Here is a 13,777-nt window from a genome sequence, read left to right as displayed (position 1 = left end):
CCTCTTTAGCTCATTAGAACCCCCATAAAAAACCTTATGTTCCTCTTTAGCACATTTGAACCCCAACTAGATACCTAATATTCCTCTTTAGCTCATTAGAACCCCAATAAGAGACTTTATGTTCCTCTTTAGCTCATTAGAACCCAACTAAGAGACCTTATGTTCCCGTTTAGCTCATTAGAACCCCAGAAAGAGACCTTATGTTCCTGTTTAGCTCATTAGAACCCCAATAAGAGACTTTATGTTCCTCTTTAGCTCATTAGAACCCAACTAAGAGACCTTATGTTCCCGTTTAGCTCATTAGAACCCAAACTAGAGACTTTATGTCCCTCTTTAGCTTGTAAGAACTCCAACAAGAGACATTATGTTCCTCTTTAGCTTCTTAGAACCCCAATAAGAGACCTTATGTTCCTCTTTAGCTCAATAGAACCCCAATAAGAGACATTATGTTCCTCTTTAGCTTGTTAGCACGCCAATAAGAGACCTTATGTTCCTCTTTAGCTCATTAGAACCCCAATAAAAAAACGAAACGAAAAGCGCCAAAGTCAGAGCTCACCCGCCTCTTAAAGTGACACACTGATTGGCTTATTTTACGTTATGCCCAAAACACACCTATGATTCATTTCGAGAATTAGTATATATACCTAAGACACAACGACCCGCCCTAAATTCAGCTATAGATCACTAAAATAGGGCCTTAAACCCTCCAAAAAATTGGAATTTAAACATGGCACCAATTAACCCAATTTCAACCCACTGCTCGACTGTCTGGAGGTGTTGGTTCTGGTTCCTCACCTCCGGGTGACCCGCTGTTCGTTGATGAGTGTGTTTCTATTGAGGCCTCGGTGAAGTTTCTCACGCGGCGCGTGAGCCGAGCCAGAACGCAGCGCTCGAGCGCAGATGAGACCGGAGGAAGAGCAGGTGTGAAAACACCATCACCCCCTCAAATCATGTCCTCCTACTGGGCCGCCACTCTCTCCTGCAGAGGGATGACTTACTACACTTATGTAACCCTCTGAGAACCCTCACGCACTCATAGGTGTGTGTGTACATGTGTGCATGTGTGTGTGTAAGAGTGTGTGTCATCTCCTGGACTACTCTAAGTTAGAGAACTATATTTGGAAGGTATTACAAAATCTCACGTTTTTAGAGTCACGCGCCGTACAGTCCACTCGCCTTCACATTTTCATGTTGTGTAAATGTTTTTCTCTCATATTTGCAGCTCAATGAATCAGAAACAGTTTTTTTACATGTTTTTTCTAGAGGAAAATGCTGTCTAACTGAAAAAAAGTCCATAATGTAATAAAGTAATGTCTCAAGTATCTCTAAGGTCTAAGGTCTCCTTAGACCAGAGGACATGGTTCTAATAATTGGATTGCTTGTCTACAGCAAACTGTTTGCAGGCTTTTCTATGCATCAGCTTCAGAAGAGGTTACCTACTAGGAAGACCTCCCTACTAGATCTCCCATTTCTTGAACCTCTGCAGCAATACTGGCAGCACTCATGCTGGATATTATGCTGTATCTGTGGTCTCAGCTTCTTTGTTTGACCCTAGCAAACCCTGTTCTGAATGAAAACTGTACTGGAAAATATTTTTCTGACAAACTTAATGATTCATACTGCACAATGACATTTTCTCTAAAATGCAAGATAAAAGTATGTTTGGTCTATTTAACATTAAAATGATGAAAATCGATGAAAAACGATGTGTACGGTATTCAAAATTTCTTTTTCTTTGCATAGCTTTGGTTTTCAGCCAAAATTCTCTTTTGTCAAGAGAAAACCTCACAACTTATACAAGTGTGGTTGTTCCCAAGCTCTAGCTTAGAGAACTATGTTTGGAAGATATTATAAAATCTCACGTTTGTAGAGTTTATAAATGTTTTTCCCTCATATTTGCAGCTCAATTAATCAAAAACTGTTTTTTATGTTTTTTTTTCTAGTGGAAAATGCTGTCTAAATTGAATACATTGAAATGAATTATTTGTGTTTAGCAGTTTTAGCTGGTAATTTGATGACAATTAACCGTAAAATAAAAAATAAAAAATCTGTAATGTAATAAAGTAATGTCTCAACTATTATTAATTGATACTAGTAAAGACATATATACACTCTCCAGGTATTGTATTTCCAGGTATTTTAATCTGTATCTGATACACAGTTCACAAGATAGCACCTTTTATTCTAATCCATCCACTAAATCCATCCACTTTCCTTTGTCTACCTGACCGTCATCTGTTACTTAGTACACCAGTGAGCCCATGGGAAGGGGGGCCCCTATGCCCGGCCGAGCTCCATGGGCAAAAGCCCGGCCACCAGGCGCTCGCCAGCGTGCCCCACCTTCAGGCCTGGCTCCAGAGTGGGGCCCCGGTGACCCGCGTCCGGGTCCCTCACCTAGGACCTGTTTGCCTTGGGTGTCCCTACCGGGGGCATGAAGCCCCTGACAACATAGCTCCAAGGATCCTTGAGACACTCAAACCCCTCCACCACGATAAGGTGGCAGCCCAGGGAGAGGCCCATTGCTGAAGCAGCCTACCTGAGCTGTGGCCGCAAGGTTGTCGGTGCCTGTCGTGGCGGCAATCCTCGAACCCGCTGGTGGACACCGGCGGTGAGGGATGCTGTCAGGCTGAAGAAGGAGTCCTATCAGGCCTTTCTGGCCCATGGGACTCCGGAAGCAGCTGACGGGTACCGGCAGTCCAAGCGGCATGTGGCACGGGTGGTTGCTGAGGCAAAAACTCGGGCGTGGGAGGAGTTCGGAGAGGCCATGGAAAATGACTTCCGTACGGCTTCGAGGCGATTCTGGTCCACCATACGGCGTCTCAGGGGGGTAAGCAGTATCCCACAAACACTATTTATAGTGGGTGTGGTGTGCTGTTGACCTCAACTCGGGACGTTGTGGGCCGGTGGGCAGAATACTTCGAAGACCTCCTCAATCCCACCAGCACGCCTTCTATTGAGGAAGCAGAACCGGGGGACCTTGGGGTGGGCTCTCCAATTTCGGATGCTGAGGTCACCGAGGTGGTTAAAAAGCTCCTCGGTGGTAAGGCACCGGGGGTGGATGAGATTCGCCCGGAGTTCCTTAAGGCTCTGGATGTTGTAGGGTTGTGTTGGTTAACGCGACTCTGCAACATTGCGTGGACATCGGGGGCAGTTCCTCTGGATTGGCAGACCTTTTTTATTCAAAAAGGGGGACCGGAGAGTGTGTTCCAACTACAGGGGAATCACACTCTTAAGCCTCCCTGGTAAGGTCTATTCGGGGGTCCTGGAGAGGAGGGTTCGTCGGATAGTCGAACCTCGGATACAGGAAGAGCAGTGTGGTTTTCGTCCTGGCCGTGGAACACTGGATCAGCTCTATACCCTCAGCAGGGTCTTGGAGGGGTCATGGGAGTTCGCCCAACCAGTCTACATGTGTTTTGTGGACTTGGAGAAGGCGTTCGATCGTGTCCCTCGGGGAGTCTTGTGGGGGTACTCCGGGAGTATGGGGTACAGGGCCCTTTGATACGGGCTGTCAGGTCCCTGTATGACCGGTGTCAGAGCTTGGTCCGCATTGCCGGCAGTAAGTCGGACTCGTTTCCAGTGAGGGTTGGACTCCGCCAAGGAGGATTCTGTTCATAACTTTTATGGATAGAATTTCTAGGCGCAGCCAAGGTGTTGAGGGGATCCGTTTTGGTGGCCTTGGGATAGCATCTCTGCTTTTTGCAGATGATGTGGTCCTATTGGCTTCATCAGCTCGTGATCTACAACTCGCACTGGAGCAGTTCGCAGCCGAGTGTGAAATGGCCGGGATGAGAATCAGCGCCTCCAAGTCCGAGGCCATGGTCCTGAGCCGGAAAAGGGTAGAATGCCTTCTCCGGGTTGGGGAGGAGGTCCTGCCTCAAGTGGAATAGTTTAAGTATCTTGGGGTCTTGTTCACGAATGAGGGAAAGATGGAGCGGGAGATCGACAGACGGATCGGTGCTGCGTCAGCAGTCATGCGGGCGCTGCACAGATAAGTCGTGGTGAAGAGAGAGATGAGCCAAAAAGCAAAGCTCTCGGTTTACCGGTCGATCTACGTTCCTACCCTCATCTATGGTCATGAGCTTTGGGTCATGACCGAAAGAACGAGATCACGGATACAAGCGGCCGAAATGAGTTTCCTCCGCAGGGTGTCTGGGCTCTCCCTTAGAGATAGGGTGAGAAGCTCAGTCATCCGGGAGGGACTCAGAGTAGAGCCGCTGCTTCTCCACATCGAGAGGAGCCAGTTGAGGTGGCTTGGGCATCTGATTAGGACGCCTCCTGGACGCCTCCCTGGTGAGGTGTTCCAGGCACGTCCCACCGGGAGGAGGCCCAGGGGAAGACCCAGGACACGCTGGAGGGACTATGTCTCTCGGCTGGCCTGGGAACGCCTTGGAATTCCCCCGGACGAGCTGGCCCAAGTGGCTGGGGAGAGGGAAGTCTGGGTTTCCCTGCTTAGGCTGCTGCCCCCGCGACCCGACCCTGGATAAGCGGAGGAAAATGGATGGATGGATGGATGGATGTAATAAAGTAATGTTTTAACTATTATTAATTGATTCTATTAAAGACATTATTAAACATTACTACATTTTAATGCTTAAAATTCTGTAAATATAGTATTGTCTCATATATTATTAATTGACACAAGTAAAGACATATATATGCTCATAGTACCTTTTATCACAATCCATCCACTTTCCTTTGTCTACCGGACCGACATCTGTTACTTAGTACACCAGTGACGACTTTCTTCTTCAGGACATTTCAAGTGGTTGTACTGGCCTGTCTATCTATCTATATATCTTTCTATCTATTTATCCATCCATCCATCTCGCTTCACAGGAACTTTTGGTTTCATCTTCTCCAGCATCACATGACCTATCATTACGTTTGCTGTAAAAAGGACACTTTATGCTGTCTAACTAAAAATACATCAATTATTTGTGTTTAGCAGTTTTAGCTGGCAATTTGACGAAAATTAACCGAAAAATCTAATTTAAACAAATCTGTGTAAAATGTAATAAAGTAATGTTTTAACTATTATTAATTGATTCTATTAAATACATTATTAAACATTACTACATTTTAATGCTTAAAATTCTGTAAATGATATTAAATTGAGATATTAGTTTAAAATTGCTATGATTAATTATGTTTTTTTTATTTATTTCAAAATGTTTCCCACTTCCTACCCATACAGCAGCTACTTAGCTGTATATCCACAACACTGGTGATGCCACAACACAAGGAGGGTGAAAATTAGCACATGTGAAGTCAGACTCCTCCTCTTTTCCAACTGCTGCTGATGCAGTATTACTGAGTAGCATCACAGCGCACTTGGAGGAAAGCGCAGCGACTCGGTTCTGATACATCAGCTCACAGACGCAGCCTTGTGCTGATCGACATCACCCTAGGAGTGATGCCAGATCCCAGAGAGAGCAAACTATTTCCTGTATCACCCATTTGGGCACAGTGCACAAAATACTGGATCTCAGAAAGCTGAGGGAGAATGAAGGTGGGCTATTTAACAAAGGTAAGCACTTTTTTTCAGAAAGAATGGGACAAGATAACACCTGAAACACTTCATCACTTTGGTTTCACATGGTTTCAGTCATTACAGTCAGTGGTTTCAATGTGTTTCTAAAGCAGCTTTCCATCCTCCTCCAGTCTGTCACTTCTCAAATTCGTCAAAAATAAAAAAATAAAAATAAGATAACGGAATAAACAGTCAGTCGGTGATAAATAGCACCTATGCTGTGTTGCTCTGTTGGGGAGCTTAGGGAGCCTTCCCTCTACACCTCTATGAGGCGCCATGTATGTGGGTTGAGATGTCTACCACCGAGTTCATCACTGAGAGGAGCTCTCAGGTTTAAAGTGCTGATGAAGGATCACCTGTAGACTCCAGAATTAGCTCACTTATCTCTGCTTTTATTAGAAATGCACTGGTATGTGAAAAAGTAAATAGGGCACCTTAACATACGAAAGTTTCTTTGATAAGAATACTTTTATTCTTAGTAAGCATTGTAAGTGGACACCATCTGAGCAAAGCAAGTATATCTTGATTTCATTAGACCAGAGGACATGGTTTCAGTAATCCATGCTCTTGGATTGCTTGTCTACAGCAAACTGTTTGCAGGCTTTCTTGTGCATCAGCTTCAGAAGAGGCTACCTCCTAGGAAGACTGCCGATCTCCCATTTCTTGAACCTCTGCAGCAATACTGGCAGCACTCATGCTGCATATTATGCAGAACACTTGGATTCAACTTCTTTGTCCAACCCTGGGGAGGCTTGTTCCAGGTAGGACCACACAATTCTATTTTTATAATTTTAGAATTATACTGCCCAATGACATTTTCTTTGAAACGCAAGATGAAAGTACCTTTAGTCTATTTAATATTAAAATTAGTGAAAACCTACGAAAAACAATGTGTAAGGTATTCAAAATTGTATGTTGAATTGAGATTATAGAAGTAATTTTATCACAACTATAAAATATTCAGTTTCAATCCATTTATAGCTGTAATTTGATCATTAAAGGTCTCATTACATCATTTTCCATTAATTTTAAAATGTTGTGGTCTCTAGTATGAATGAATGCCATGTGAGCTGTTTTTTGTGAAAAAAAAGTGCTTCGGTGATCCGGTATAATGCTGCTTTAGTCCAGTGGAGGAGTGGACAGGGAGAAACGAGAAGATTTCAGGTCTTGCTCATGAAGATTAATTCATGCTAACATATCGGCTCTGATTGGCTAACAGTGAGACAACAGTGAGACAAACAACAGTTAGAAATGGTTAAAAAAAATACACTAATAACAGTCTTTTTAATGTCATATGTTATTTTACAACATGTGTAATGCCCTGCTAAGTACAGTTTAGTCACTGACCTAGTCTTAAAGTCTCTGTAAAATGCCAAATCCAGTGGAGATCCTATGTTAACATATAGTTACTGTTTTGAACATACATCTACCTATCTCAATTGTATGTGTTATTTGCACAAATAACACAGGAACAAACTGCCATGCTGTTCCTAGTGCTAGTCCTAGTTATTTAGCTCCTATCTGACGAGACGGTGTCGCTGTCTGGCTTCAGCTCTGTCTGTGGGCGGTCCCGAGCCTAGGTGGGCGGGGCCATGAATACTTATTCACTGGTTGATGTAGACACAGTGCTTTTCCTGATCGACACGTTTTTTTAAAGGTTTTCTTTTACTAGCTACTGCAGACAATGGGGGTTGAGGAAGAGTTTCATGTGCAGCATCATAAACAACTCAGAGAGACCTACTGTATTTCACAAAGAACAAGAAAAAGTGGATTTTTGTAGATGGAGACATTTAAAGCTACAGTCTGCAAGTTTTGGGTATGTGGAGATTTGGAGACCCCTCTGGTAAGAACAGGTTTTAGACTTTAGAGTTTTAGGCTTTAGAGCCCTCTCTGGTGAGAATGGGTAATTGCACTGAACATGCGGAAGAATCATTTTAAACTGGGAGGGTGTTATGTGGTCTCCTTTCAGAGCGGATGAATCCGATTCCAGGTTATGTTCAGTCAGAGAGAGAGAGAGAGAGACAAAGAGAGGGAGCGCTCAGTCAGAATCTTCACTCCTTCATTTCTTTGTTTTTAATATGAGTGAATGAACTACTGAGCTCTGAGTTTCCTCTTCTGAAGTCTCCATTGCTCCGCCAGCTGCACGCATTCAGTAAAACTGAGCTGGATCTACTTTTAGTATGTGTGACGTAAGTGCATAAAGACGTGTGACATGGCCAGAAGAGGAACTCCCTAGAAAAGCAACCCGAAACCCCAGTTTTTCTTAGAATGAATATATTTTTAGGCTTAGCAGGGATGGTCGTTCCAGCACACTGGTACCATTAAACACAATATTTTATCCATATTCTTCTCCACTCAGAAATGCTTCTGCTTTCAATTTAGAAACAAAATAATTTGGACTGCCTCTTTAAGATTTAAAAATATATTAGATGCTGCAGGGGGATGGTCATGTCGTATCAAGTTCTCCGATCACATGGCCGGAGCATTGTTGACCTGCTCCACACGGCCGGTTTGTCTCCGTGCCCACCGGAGCTGTTTATACTTATGTAACGTGCTGCACACATGATCAGAGTCCCTACTGGGTGTGAACTCCTCAGGACTGGCGCTCGCTGGCAGCGTGTCTCTCCCCTTCTGCTGATGCACCAGGCCGCGACAGAGGGGAAGCATTACTAATCAAGCACAGACAGCGGGCAGGGCCGGCGGCTCGGAGACGGCACGGGCCGATGGAGAGATGGGAAAACATGTATGAGACATGCATACGGTGCATCATCGCTGCCTGACACAACACAACTTCAACAAAACTTTATAGAAGTTAGACGAGTCCTGTAATTACTGTATATGGATTAACATACATGCATTAAATCTCATAACTAACTCTGAGCTGTACGCAAAAGTTGGTTGGCCTTCTTTAATGATACGAAGGGACACAGATGTAAGATTTTGTGGGAAAACTAAACTGCACTGACTTTAGACTTGATAATAAAACACAGTGGATCAACACCAGCAGATGACATGTCTCTGCAAACCATCAATGATTGGTGGAAACTTCACACTAGACCTCAAGCAGCTTGGACTGTGTTTCTCTCCACTCTTCCTCCAGACTCTGATTTCTCCCTTCATTTACAAATGAAATGTAAAATTTACTGATGATCAGTGATGGTTTGGAGAGACATGTCTGTCATCTGCTGGTGTTGATCCACTGTGTTCTATTATCAAGTCTAAAGTCAGTGCAGTTTTGTTTTCCCGCAAAATCTTACAGCACTTCATGCTTCATGCCCACACTGCCAAAAGTACCAATTGGTCTTATATAATATTCTAATTTTCTGAGACACTGATTTTTGGGTTTTTATTGGCTGTAAGCCATAATCATCAACAATAAAAGAAATAAACACTTAAAATAGATCACTCTGTGTGTAATACATCTATATAATATATGAGTTTCATATTTTGAACTGAATTACTGAAATAAAACAATTATTTTTTTTTTGATATTCTAATTTTTTGAGATGCACCTATAGCTGCACCGACAGGAGTGGTGGTCAGAAATGAGGTGCAGGTGTTCAGGTAAATGTGTGGTGTATTGCTATCTTGGCAACAGAAAACACAGGTGTGCCACTGAATACTGAAAACAACCTAGACAGACATCAATAGTCAAACGTTCATTGCTATCTTGGCAGTAAATTGTCAACACAGGTGAGTGCGTAATACGTGTACACCACGTATACAGCAGTGCATTAACCCATAGTGCATGCATGTTGGCAGCTATGCAAACTTTTACACCAACAATGAACAGAATATTTAATAAAATAACATTGATATTCAGTTAAATGTACTGCTCTCTGATCTTCACAGCGTGAACGAGCAGGTCAGTTTTTCTCTGCTGAGAAGTGTTGGACACAGTGTTGGACACGTCCAGGTAGCTGCACCATTAAAATACCAATCCACCAAATTCAGAGCTCACCTGGCTCTTAAAGGAAATGGAAAGTGACACACTGATTGGTTTATTTCAGGTTGCGCCTAAAAAACATCTATGATTAATTAATAGAATTAGTACATGCCTTTTGCACGTTTCAAGCTAGGCATGGTGTACTTTTCCCGTCGTTATGATAGCAAAGACACACTGGCACACCCTAAATCAAGCTACATGGTGCATGGTTGATGGCTCACATAAAAAAAAATGAATAAACTGTTTTTAATACCCTTAAATTCAGAAAAAAACATTGAATTATCAGATGTAGCAATGTTTTATATCTAGTGTTTAAGCCTAGAAGATAAATAAATAAATAGAATAGTTGTTTATAGAGTATTTCATCATGTATTCTATGCATTAGAATTCTGCTGTCTCATCCAAAGCCCCATGGAAGTCTATGGGAAGTGATTTTTGCAGAGTAGTTAACTTCAGAAGCAGGAACAGTGGCGGTCGCTTGCTGTGAGGAGCGTGGAGTGATCAGATGTTCAGAGTGTTCTGCATGGCTCGCTTCAGTCTTGCTGTAATTAGTCAGATTTTCCTGTTGGTTTTTGTAAGATTAAATTAAAGATGTGTTTTGTAACCTGAGTTAAAGGAGAACTCTGGTGTAAAATGGACTTTTGATGTAGTAAAACATGATAAAAGTTCTTACCTTTGATGAATAGCACACCTCCGTTCTCCCACAGCGTTCTGAGATCCAGAACTTTTAACAGTTTGTCCAAACACCCTTCAGACTGGGTGATACGCGGCATAATTTACCCTGATAAATCACTTTTTACACTGTTATCCAGCTCAAAGTAGCTCCACACCTCCTTGCTAGAATCCGGAGAGCCCTGACATTTAAAACGAGGCATTAATAACTTAATAACTTAACTTATTAAAAACCACTGTTTACATCCTATAATGCTAGCTTCAGCTCCGTGTGCCGCCATCACTGTACTGATAATTACATAGACATATATATATATATATATACATAGATTCCGCATAGCCTGCCTCCTGGAGCCGGCTAGTACGCTATGCGGAGTCTATGTATATATATGTCTATGACATTATTAATACAAATATGGCGACACTTAGAGCTGAAGCTAGTAGCATTATGGGATGTAAACAGTGTTTTTTAATAAGCTTCTTGTGCACTTTTTAAGTTATTAAAGCCTCGTTTTAAATATCAGGGCTCTCCGGATTCTAGCAAGGAGGTGTGGAGCTACTTTGAACTGGATAACGGTGTAAAAAGCGATTTCAGTCTGAAGGGTGTTCAGACAAACTGTTAAAATTTCTGGATCTCGGAACGCTGTGGGAGAACAGAGGTGTGCTATTAATCAAAGGTAAGACTTTTTTATCATGTTTTACTACAGCAAAAGTCCATTTTACACTGGAGTTCTCCTTTAAACCTCTTGAATTTTGTCAACAGCCGCTCTGCATACAATTCCATTCCAAGTGACTCTTTGCGTGGACAATTTCTGGCCAAATAATGGTGTAAAAGTGCTTTATCACTGCCCAATAAATGAGAGAGCATTGACTGCTACACTTGCCTTTATGGCTACGTTCACATTACCAAGCTGAAGTGACTCAAATCTGATTTTTTGGTCGATGTGGCTCAGATCTGATTTTTTTACAAATCAGATTTGAGTCACTTTCATACATGGTCATAAATCAGATACGTAGATGATCCATGGACATGCGATATTAATGTGACGGTCAAATTCAAATTCAGAATTCATGCGTCTTTTTTTTTCTTTTATGCATTAGCATTAGTGCTACGTGCTTCTCTCTCATACCCACGACACATCTCTTGGTGCAGCTGTGCAGCTATAGCTGCAAAAAAAAAAAAAAAAACAGCAAAAACAAACCACCTGGCCTTTTTTCACCTTCTGGACCTAAGCATGAACTTCAGACCAGCTGTTTACTGTTTCTCCACTCCAGCAAAAGATGCTCCACATATGAGCTGCTAACTCATCCATTTATAACCCTTTATAAAGCTATAAGTCTTTTGTCTCTCTAATATGAGTTTTTTTGTTGTTGGTTGAAGAAGGCGACGTTTATACAGGTATCAATTCGTTCTTGTGAATATGAACCATCAGGATAGTTAAATCTGAGCAAAAAAATCGGATTTGGGCAATGTGGCTTGTAATGTGAACGTAGGCTAAATGTGCTGCAGGATGCCATAAAATGCTATAAACCTGTATACCTCCATACCTAACTATATTTTCTCTTATATCCAGACTAGAGACTCCTTTCATTTGTGGTACAGTTTTCCCCCAATAAACTCTATTAAAACAATCCACAAATTCTTTCACTCTAATACTGTAGGTACTTACTGTAAATATCAAAATCATCATTTCATTCACAGATACTGTTTAAAACTTCATTCCATTCCAACAATCGTCTTCTTGCTGTGTTATTTTTTGGTTTATACACTGAAACACACTGTGGCCAGTATAAAAACCACTCTACCACAAAAAGATAGAAAGTGATTTCTCTCTTTTATCCAATCGTTCTTCTCTCTTTCTGCCTCGTTCGCCTCATTTTGTCTCAGTGCAGAATCTACAATTACGCGACAATTAAGGCCTGCATCTGACTCACTGTTACCATTATAGACGCGAACCTTCAAACGGTGGGCGGGAACACCTTCCTGCCAATCAGCAGCCGCATTGTTCTCCACATTTTCCACGCTGAACTTTAGCTTTCGCTCCTCGATGTGCAGCGAGACTTCGGCTCATGTACTTCCCGGTGAATTTAATCTGTAATTTGGAGAAGGGGTGGTGGAGTCTTGATTGCCCTAAATACTGTAGGCCTGTGTCTGCTCTCAAAATAGTTACGGAAAAAAAGAACCACACTATAAACATTATCAGACGGTGAAGGCAGTGAGCACCAGCAGTACAATAAGCGTAAGTGGATTAGGCTGTATATTCTACTACTGAAGCTGAAGTGATTCTGATTTGAGAGACTTCTACTCAACACAAATGCAAGAAATATAATTTCTTGTTAATTGCAGAGGTTTTGGATCTCATAAAGTTTTAAGAGTTTAGAAATTAATATTTGGTGGAATAACCCTGTTTTTTTAATAACAGTTTTCATGCATCTTGGCATCATGTTCTCCTCCACCAGTCTTACACACTGCTTTTGGATAACGTTATGCTGCTTTACTCCTGGTGCAAAAATTCAAGCAGTTCAGTTTGGTGGTTTGATGGCTTGTGATCATCCATCTTCCTCTTGATTATATTCCAGAGGTTTTAAATTTGGTAAAATCAAAGAAACATCATTTTAAGTGGCCTCTTTTTTTCCAGAGCTATATATATATATATATATATATATATATGCTAATATTGTATGTACCATCTCTCTAAAGTAAAGCCACCACAGGATTAGCGCCTCTGGCTAATCCTGGCTGGTTGCAGTATGATGTGTAGCTCCGCCCATCACCATATACTTCATTGACAGAACAGCCTATCCAAATTTTCTTTTCTAAACTGTCTTTCCATCACATGACAGGCAGTTAGACTGTTGCTCCACTCAAGCGACAAGTTTGAGGTTAATGTACTCTACTAAGCTCAGGTTTCATGTAGTGTATTTTTACAACTCCAAACCAGTCGCAGATGCGCGGCAAATATTTGGCATTCTAGATATCTGACTCAGTCGGTGACTGGGAGTCAGGAACAGCAGCTGCATACAGCCAATGGGATCACAGAAAGAACCACATGTCCAAAACACATCAGAGCTGTTTATAAACAGAGTCTGAGCACTTTCTCTTCCCCTGTTTTATCATGAAATGACTGATAAACTCATATAAATGACTAAGTTAAGTGAGCCTGTGAGTGAGTGCTATATGAATGCGGTGCTAAAACTTTAAATTAAAAATAATAATAAACTATTTGTTCTGAGTATTTGATTAATTTTAGAAAGCAGAACTATTTTAGAGTGTATTTTACTAAAAAAGCAAAGAAAGCATGCCTGTATATTTCAGTTTATCAGGTTTTACACTGTAAAGACTGATAGCATTACTGCTAGTAGGTTTCTTCAGTTGGAATTAAGCAAACTAGTCAATAACACTTTAAGAGCGCCATCTAGGCACCCAGAGAGAGTAAGGCCAAGTGTGCTCTTTCAGGGCTCTGCCAGCTGATGGCAAGATGCATAACCGGGATTCAAACCACTCTGCGCCTCAATACCAAACATTTTGAGGTAGTCTAGGTTTCTTATTCACTGGCTGCCCCCAGTATGAAATGTGAATGAGTACATATGGATGAATTTATGTATTATATGTTTCCTGGCTCGTATTT

At 41.8% G+C, this 13,777-nt stretch overlaps 1 protein-coding gene across 1 annotated transcript in view; it reads right to left on the bottom strand.

Annotated features, from left to right (window-relative positions):
* hecw1b (HECT, C2 and WW domain containing E3 ubiquitin protein ligase 1b) overlaps positions 1-13,777 on the bottom strand; it is a 295,654-nt gene that overhangs the window by 145,957 nt on the left and 135,920 nt on the right. The gene's annotated exons all lie outside the window — the stretch shown is intronic.

Source organism: Astyanax mexicanus, chromosome 4 (genome assembly GCF_023375975.1).
Source record: "Astyanax mexicanus isolate ESR-SI-001 chromosome 4, AstMex3_surface, whole genome shotgun sequence".
Lineage (NCBI taxonomy): Eukaryota > Metazoa > Chordata > Actinopteri > Characiformes > Acestrorhamphidae > Astyanax > Astyanax mexicanus.
Note: the sequence above shows the minus strand (reverse complement) of the source record. Positions and strands in the feature narration are given on the sequence as shown.